Here is a 9362-nt window from a genome sequence, read left to right on the forward strand (position 1 = left end):
AACTTCGAGGTGTGCTTAAAAGAGTAACCAATATTTTTCGAATGATTGTCCTGTTAAGCTCGATACCCTATAGGTCTCTTTCTAGTCCAAATTTTAGGCTTAGGTTCGCTTTAGGTTTCGTTTTCCTAAGGCGGGCAAGAAGGGAGCGGTGATGAAATCCGAACCCTTATCTTATATGGTCCAGTCCTTGCCCTTTACTAGGAATTTAAAAACAGTCCATATTCAAGTCCTCAGCATATATTCACCTTAAGGAGTCCAGTAACCCGCTTGCAGGAGATTCGCGGGTGTTTAGAATTTTACCTCCCGTACCAGACGGGCGAAGAACCGCTGAAGTCGACTCGGGCCACGACTCCTATGCCGTGTGCGAACCCGAGGGGCCGAGACGATATCGTAATCGTCGTCCTTCCCTGCAAACAGTTTATATTTAAGGGTACCCTTCCGTAGGGTTTAAAAATAAAAATAAAAATGTCCCAAAATTAATGTCCAAAGTCCATAAAAAAAAAAAACAAAAGAAAAGAAAGTCTAAAAAAAAAAATTACAAAAATAAAAATGTCTCTCTTTTTTTTTTCTCTCTTTTACAAAATAAAGAAAATCTTCTTCTTTCGCTCCTTTAGCTTTGCTTTTCGCTCCCAAACTTTAAGTAAATCACCACAAGCTTTGGCAAATTTATCTCTCGCTCCAACTTCAAAAATCTGCAAGGAAACAAAAAAAAAACCAAAAACGTAAAGAAGAACAAGAATAATAATAAAAAAAAATCTAAAAAAAATGCTACTAAACACAATCCGCGTCGGCGGCGCCAAAAATTTGATGGTTTTCAAATAGTGATTGTAGTAGTGGTAAACAGGGTCTTTTCAGACTTGTGAAGAAAACAATTTTTCTAGATTTAAATTAAACAGGCAAATAAATAAAATAGTTCAAACCTTTAGAGAAAAACCAAGACTAGGATTCCACCATGACCAATTAAATAGTAAATTCTAATAATATTCATGCAATTTATCTTTAAAATAATTCTAATATTTGCCTCAAATATATTTTTGAAGTAATAATTGTAATCACAAAGTATAAAACATCAAAAGTTTTAAAACCCAGCATGCTTCATCAAAATAATTCACAACTATTCAATAAAAACTAATATTCAATTCAATTCCATGCAAATAATCAAATAATAATATTGCAAATAAATAAAAAATTAGAATTATACCAATCAATAGGACCAATGGCTTCCTCCGTCGTCTCGGCTAATGGGTTTAGCTCCTCATCCCAAACACACTCACAAGATGAATTCATGGCTAAAATAGGTGTTTTTATTGATGAATATAAGATGAAACAGAATTTGCAACGCTGTAGTGGTGTTACAGCGCCACTGTTACAAAGGGGTAATGGTTTTAAGACTGCTGTAAACGATAACTATTACTGCTGTGAAACAACGACAGTGGTATGATAAGTCTGCTGAAGAACGACTGACTCTGCGAGTCTGTTCTTCGTGTTCTTCAGAAGCTTTAATGGCAGCAGCAGCAGCAGCGTTCTCCTCTATTCTTTCTCTAGGCCTCTACTCTAATCTCTCCTAAAGGTTTCTAACCTTTCTTTGATGTAAACCAACACTTATATAGCCTTCAGATTCCCTAGAAACTCGATCAAATTCGAGAATAAATCTCTTATTCTTCACGTGCAGTTTGAACAATAATTCCATCTGTCGATCTTTGTATGCGTCTGTGAGCTATTCTATTGCTCCCAAAATCTTCTCTGACTTGAACTCAACTGTTTTGAAGTATATCCCACGCAAGAATCTCTCCCAAATCTTTCAAACCAATTCAAAACCCTAAACAGGGACCGTGTGCACTGTCTTGACTTTGTGTGGATTTTCTGACTTATCCAGCCCAATTAGATGGGTCTAATCGCTTCTAACAGGTCCCTTATGTCTTGTAGAGTCCGTGGGTACCAAATTTGCCCATTGAATCGCCTGCTAGGTCGCTCAAATCCTTGATCCAAAACTGTTGACGCTGCTGCCTTTTTTCCCCCAAAATTTTCTTTTGAATTTGAGAAGTTGACCTCCCCTTATCTGTGGCTGGTCTCCCTTTAGCAGATGCCTGGAAATGGGTCACCCCTTAGTAATTAGGTTACCCCTTATCCAAAATCAAGGGTCCGTATAGCAAGTGTCCTCTGGGGCATTTTCCGCATTTTTTTTCGGGGTTCCTCCGGGGTATTTCTGGGATACTTCCGGTACACTTCTGAGGCGCTTCCGGTACGTTATCAACGGAGGTCCAAATGCCACATTTTTAGCCAAATTCTCCGCAAGAGATTATTTTCCAAAAACACCTACAAATACATAAAATAACCAAATAAGTACAATATCGAGTACTAACAATATATACAAATGAGCTATATTAGACACATAAATGCGTCTATCATCCACTACTTCACAACTCCCATTTCCTAAGAAATCAGGGTGATCGATCATGACTTGATATAACAAAGAACAAACAAGTATTATTCACAGAATACAGAGAACATCGCTTCCGCCCGACAAACAAGTTCCATTTTTCTGAAATTCAGTCATAAACAATCACACCTTGCAGAGTTTATCGTCCTGGTCTCAGCACCTTCTCTGCTTCCCTCCCTAAGACCAACACCTTTCTTTCATTTTGTGACCGAAGCAAGACTGGAACGACCATTTTTTGGTTTAGGCCATAATTGTACAGATTGATCTTTCAAATCTAAAGTACTCCTGTGCAGTACATTTTGTTTAGGGTTTAGATTCGTTACTCATTGACACACTCAATTTACCATTTTCAGCAGAATCAATTTTTACCCTATTATAAAGCCGTTGACTTTTTACCGTTGGTGGATCATCACCAACCGTCCGCGGATCTTCTGTGCCCGCTCGCGGTCCTTCTATACTCGTCGCGTATTTCGTCCAACCGCATGTTTTTTCACCAGTTGCCCACTGCTTTTCCCATAATGACATTCCACCTGACTTTATAGTTTTTTTTATCTGTTGAGTTCCATCGGAACTGCCTAACCTCTCTTGTAGTCCCAAAAAAAATACTCATACAAAAATGTACTTGCTTCAATAATTTACCAAACCGACCTTATGCTCCAATAATTATCAGACCGGTAATGCCAGGGTGGATCAATAAAGGTGAACCAATCTGGTCCATGTTTCCTTTGACATAGGATTCGATAGGGACGAAGTTTTTAAAATCTTAACGGGACTCGAAAACAACATCCAATGACTAACAATGCTGCTAATGGGGATACCATATTGTTTGGAGTGTACCAAATTGCAAAAAAGACAAAACATGTTTTGGTAAGGGATTGATACACCTCAAGCAATATGGTACTCCCATTAACAGCCATGAGGCTAGATTTTGATGGTCCTTGGTACACCAATTTTGCTCCACCCTTAGCTTTTCTGATTACCAGACCGGCCTTACGTTATAAGAACCTAGTTCTACCCTATAAATATAGCGGTGTAGTTTCGTAATCTCGTCGTTTCCACCCACGCCCACCATCGCTCGCTTTGGTAGAGCGATAGATCACGAAACAAATTCTCTCTAAATATATACTCCCTTCGTTGTTCGCTCAATTTCTTCTTCAGACTTGGCGGAATGACAGTCGAGATTGGAAACCCTAATTCCATCTCTAATGGAGATGTAAAGCAAAACAGCACCAACAAGAAATCTAAAGAGAGCGAAAAGCGTAGACGCAGGAGAAAGCAAAAGAAAAATAAGAAACAAAATAACATCACTGAAACTGATAATGATAGTGATGACAACGCTAAAGAAAACTCCGATCCACACCAGGTAATTATTTCTTCTTTTTTGTTGATATTACTCTCTGGATTAGGGTTTTAGGGTTTTTGTTATACCTATATTATACTTCGCTTTGGGGTTTACTAATGTGTTGATTATTCGAGAATTAACAGCCTCTTGAAAAAGTTGAAATTGAGTATGTTACCGAGAACCTTGAATTTGGGGATGCTTACGCCGAGTTGAAGAGCGTCTTTGAGAAGTTTAACATTAAAGAAGCTGCTGATGCATAGATTTTGAATTGACGTTTTATTCTTTTTGGTTTTCAGTTTTTGATTTGTTTTGGGTTCTGGATGTTGGGTTTGTGGTGTCATTTATATAGGATAATGATAAGAAGGATGAAGAGGAGAAAAAGGTAACGAAGAAGAAAGATGACTCTGATTCAGATCAAGAAGAAGAGCAAGATGCCAACGGGAACGAGAAAGGAGGGGTTTCAAATAAAAAGAAGAAGGTACTTTGTTAATATTTATGGTATGATCTTATTTATTTTATGTATTTTTTTTTTGTATTTCTTCTAATGATTGCTTATGTCATAACTGTTTCAGTTACAACAGAGGATGAAGATTGCTGAACTGAAACAATTATGCGCAAGGCCTGATGTGGTTGAGGTATGGCATACTGTATGATATTATGATATCTTCTTCTTTTTGGTGGATTCAGTTGTATCGTTTTGTTTGACAAAAAATGTTTCACATATTATTAGGTGTGGGATGCAACAGCAGCAGACCCGAAGTTGCTAGTGTTTCTCAAATCGTACCGGAATACTGTTCCTGTGCCAAGACATTGGTGTCAAAAGAGGAAATTCTTACAGGTGACTGGTCGACTGGACATAGATAATAGTTTACTTAGTATATACATGCATGATAAATGGGCTAAATACTGTAAGAGGGGTTCATGTAAGAGGGTGAGCGAAAATAATAGATTTATAAGGTTTCACTCCTCTTATATGGATGTGTGGTTCTTGCAGGGGACTGGCTGTAACAATCATGGAGACAGAAGTAGGTGGTATTTTTCGGAGAGAATCTTTGAATTGTTCATTTGTTAACATATTTGCTAGGGGTTATGTGGGTTTTTTGTTATATATCAAACTAAGGTGGCTAGACAAGTTTGAGTGAGAGCTATGAGTTGGCAGGTTACATTTGATGTTCAATTTAATTAGTTATACTTATACATCAAACTAAGGTGCCTAGAAAAGTTTGGGTGAGAGCTGGGTCGTCGGGTTATGTTCGATGTTATGTTTGAATAATTATTCCCATTGGCTGCTTTGGTATGGAGTAGAAAGGTTCACTGTATCTAAAATCACTAATCCATCTTTTATATATTTTTTCAGGGAAAACGTGGTATTGAGAAACAGCCTTTTCAACTCCCTGACTTCATTGCAGCAACCGGAATCGAGAAAATCAGACAGGTATAACTGGATGCTTTGGTTTTCTGCAATGATTAAATGTTATCCAATTTTGAGACATTTGTTCTTTTTGCGCTACTAGCCATTATGCTATCAGTTATTTTCTTAACAGTGATGTATATTTGAAGAATGTATTGAGCTGTTAGAATCCAGTGACCTTCTTTTGGAAGATGGTTACATAACTCTGTTGCTTTCATCTTTGTGTAGCCAGATAATGGTACTTTCGAGTCTTTGTCATGTTCTCTCAGTTCATATTCCATTAATTAATGGTTTCAATGATGTCATATGTAGGCATACATTGAGAAAGAGGATAGCAAAAAGTCGAAACAGAAGCAACGTGAGCGAATGCAACCAAAGATGGGAAAGATGGATATTGATTATCAGGTTTGAGCAACTTTTTATTCTTCTTTCCTAGTCGTCGCTATGAATTATTACGTGTCTCTCTCCTTTGCTGTTTCACTTCTATACAGAAATTCCAGTCTTGTACATTGCGCACCATTTTCTCTTTCTAATTATAATGTTCTTACCATCTGATTTCTGTAACCATATACAGGTCCTCCATGATGCCTTCTTTAAATATCAGACCAAGCCTAAGCTTACTAGTCATGGCGAGCTCTATCACGAAGGCAAAGAGTTTGAGGTATATGTTCTGTGGATAATCTACTTGAGTTCATAGAAACCAATCTACTAGTTGTATTTACAGTAATTTTATTGTGTATACAGGTGAAATTACGAGAGATGAAGCCAGGTATGCTGTCACAGGATTTAAAAGAAGCGCTTGGTATGCCAGAGGGCGCGCCTCCCCCCATGGCTTATTAATATGCAGGTCAATTTTAGCTAATATAATATTATTGATTTCATTAATTGGTATTACAAGCTTCTTGATTTCATTTCTTGATTTCATTAATTGAGACGGTCTCTCTTATTTTTATTATTAAACAGAGATATGGCCCCCCTCCGTCTTATCCACATCTTAAAATTCCTGGCCTGAATGCTCCTATTCCTCCCGGTGCTAGCTTTGGATATCATCCTGGGGGTTGGGGTAAACCGCCTGTTGACGAAGTGAGTTTCACTTTTTTCTCTTCAGTTTTTTATTAGATTCTGTTTCTCTAATTTGAAGATTGCTTGTTAACAATGGGAATTCTTCTCAATATTTTGTATAGTATGGGCGTCCATTATATGGAGATGTCTTTGGAGTGCAACAACAGGAACAACTTAATTATGAGGTAGTATGTTATACCTTCACTTGTATTTAGAATATTTTTAGCATTCTGAGTCTGGTTATTCGGAAAAACGTTAGACATGTTTAATGTTCTCAATAAGAAGTACACAAAACAGATACCTTTTCTCCCCGGGAAGGTCAACGATTTAAAGCTGTAGTCTTCTTATTGGCTCACTATTTGAGTGTGATGCAATTTTCAGGAAGAGCCTGTTGATAGGAGCAAGCATTGGGGAGATTTGGAGGATGAGGTAGAAAGCGACGATGATGATGATTCTGGGGATGAAGATACCCCAGAAGAGGAAATAGATGAAGGTACTAAATCCGAGGCTGGAGAGAGTATGTCAAGGTAATCTCTGCCTTCTGCATAATATGGTTAGTGGTAGCGTGTGCTGGATAATGTGTACTAATGAGCTTTTTCTTTCTTCAGCACTCCTACTGGTGTGGAGACACCAGATTTTATTGAACTACGAAAGCAGCAGAGAAAAGAACCTGAGAGACAACTGTACCAAGTGAGTAAATATTCTGCACAGTCCTTACATCGTAACTCATTGTTTGTATTCTTGCTTACCTTCTTGTGCCCCTTCTTATTTAGGTGCTTGAAGAAAAAGAAGAAAATATCGCTCCTGGAACCTTGCTTGGGACAACACACACGTATGTATCATTGACTATCTAATAATTGTACAGAATAGTTTACTGTTCTGTACCATTGATAGTCATTTTCGTAGTTCTGTTGAATTGACTCGTCATAGATCTTTTCTAGATTCATACTTTGGGTACATGGATAATTTTGAAAAAGTCTTTTAACATTTATTTCTGGATCCAGGTATGTGGTTGGTGCTGGAGGACAGGAAAAGGCAGCGGCTTCCAAAAGGGTATTGATTTGTTATCTCCTTTCTTCCATCCTTACTTTAGTAGTAAATCTTAAATGTTACTAGGGAAAGCTAACTATATACATAGCGGAGACTTCAAACAAAAGCAAAGTTATGTAACTAATTATTCTGATCGACTGCTATAAGCATGTTAGATATTTAGCATGGTGCACTGGGTAGTAGGTTAGCTCATTGTAATATTGATTGCACCAAATATCTGAAAGTTCTAAGCACTACTATGTTTTAACAATGTCTATGAAGCTGGGCTACATGTACTATCTGTTTATGAGATGGAACCAAGTATGATACCTGGGTAATCCTTTTTGTCTGTTCCCACACACAATTGTTTGGTAACGTGCTCTGTACTCCTGGTCAACTGTAGTTGCGGTATATTTTTTTAAATAAAAAATTTGTTCTGAAAATGACATCCTTTTTTCTTTCATACGGGTGCCCAGTCATTTTTAAGTTTAATCCCATTTAGGGGTCTGAGACACTCTGCAGTACACGGTCCGCTGGTTTGGTTATTTTTCACTCATAGAATTGAGTTTAAGTCCTAGTCATTCATCTACTTACTAGTTGTTCTTCCGCAGGTTGATCTACTCCGTGGTCAAAAGGCAGATAAAGTTGATGTCTCTTTCAAACCAGAGGAATTGGAAGGGTTGGAGAACCTGGATGGTGTTTTGGCTGCCAAGTAAGAGAGAAACCGTAACAAAAATTGTTGTCAAAAGACTGAAATATTTTGCTCTGTCAGGAATATCTTGCTAATGTTTGATCTCTGTTGCAGGTACGAGGAAGCAAGGGAAGAAGAGAAACAGCATAGCCAGCGTGAGGATTTCAGTGATATGGTTGCTGAGGTATGTTTGATGTCTCCGCAGTTTTGCCATTTTCACGGTAGTTTTATATATTCACCTGTTTCACTCATAAATTTAATGGAACTTGTGCAGAATGAGAAGAAGAGGAAGAGAAAGATGCACGAGAAGGATGGGAAATCAAAAAAGAAAGATTTCAAGTTTTAGATATTGTAACATTTGTAGCTGTGTTAGAATAGTATCAGAGCCTGGGGCTTTTGACAAATCTGGGGCTTTTGTATTTCTGAATCAGCTGAAGTGTTGTTTTGGCGAAAGCCCTAGATTTTATTTGAAGAAGGAGAATTCAATGGCAAGCGTAATGAGGAGTTGTCTTCAATCACTTTTGAAGATTGTGAATTCACTAATAGGAATGGCGGGAATAGCTTTGATTATATATGCTTTGTGGTTATTTACGGTTTGGCAAAAACACGCTGATCATTGGGATTCTGATTTTCCAGTTCCTTGGTGAGTTCTTACGTTTTCTTCCAAATAGCTTTGTCATTTACTTGTATGCCCTTTTCTTAGTTTGTATTGAATGTGTAATTTTAGGTTTTCTGATAAACTTGTTTTGCCTTTAGTATCATTTATTCAACTAGTTTTAATTGAAGCTTTGTATATTGATTATTTGTATTGGGATTTCCAAGTCTGGGGGTTTGGTATTACTAGTGCATGTAAGCAAGGTATCATGATTTTGTTTTAGTATTTTTTGAGGAAATTAAAATTTCTTCTTTTTCGTTCAAATTGATAACTTTGTGCAAAATGTTGATTTATATAGCAATTTTGTTATTCTTTTGTTTCCTATCACATCTCTTAACTTCGGTTCTGCTATTGTTAAAATGAGCTAAGTGGTTCTCTTGACCGAGGAATATACTCTCTTAGCAGAAGTTTCTCTCATGTCCTGCACTGGTTTAAATGTTTTGACTGAGTTTATAAGTACTGTCTCATCTGTAGTCTTGTTAACCGAGGAATATACTCTCTTAAATCATGATACTTCCAACTTATGCCTTCTTTGCGACTTTAGTATGTATTATTCCCTATCCATTTTGCTCATCTGCTGTTGGATATCCCCAATTTTATCAAGGTTTGCTGTTAGATGGTGCCCCACATTGTCCTTGTCTTAAAATGAGGCAGCTGATTTTTTTCTTCTTCTTACAACATATACTCCATCTCTCCCCAAAAAATAGAACCCTGATTTTGGGCAAGGCATAC

The 9362-nt window shown here is 37.4% G+C and overlaps 1 pseudogene; it reads left to right on the top strand.

The window, feature by feature from the left end:
* The first annotated feature begins 3458 nt into the window (after window positions 1-3458).
* On the top strand, window positions 3459-8757 carry LOC113287669 (annotated as a pseudogene).
* The last annotated feature ends 605 nt before the right edge of the window (window positions 8758-9362 follow it).

Source organism: Papaver somniferum, chromosome 6 (assembly GCF_003573695.1).
Source record: "Papaver somniferum cultivar HN1 chromosome 6, ASM357369v1, whole genome shotgun sequence".
Classification (NCBI taxonomy): domain Eukaryota; kingdom Viridiplantae; phylum Streptophyta; class Magnoliopsida; order Ranunculales; family Papaveraceae; genus Papaver; species Papaver somniferum.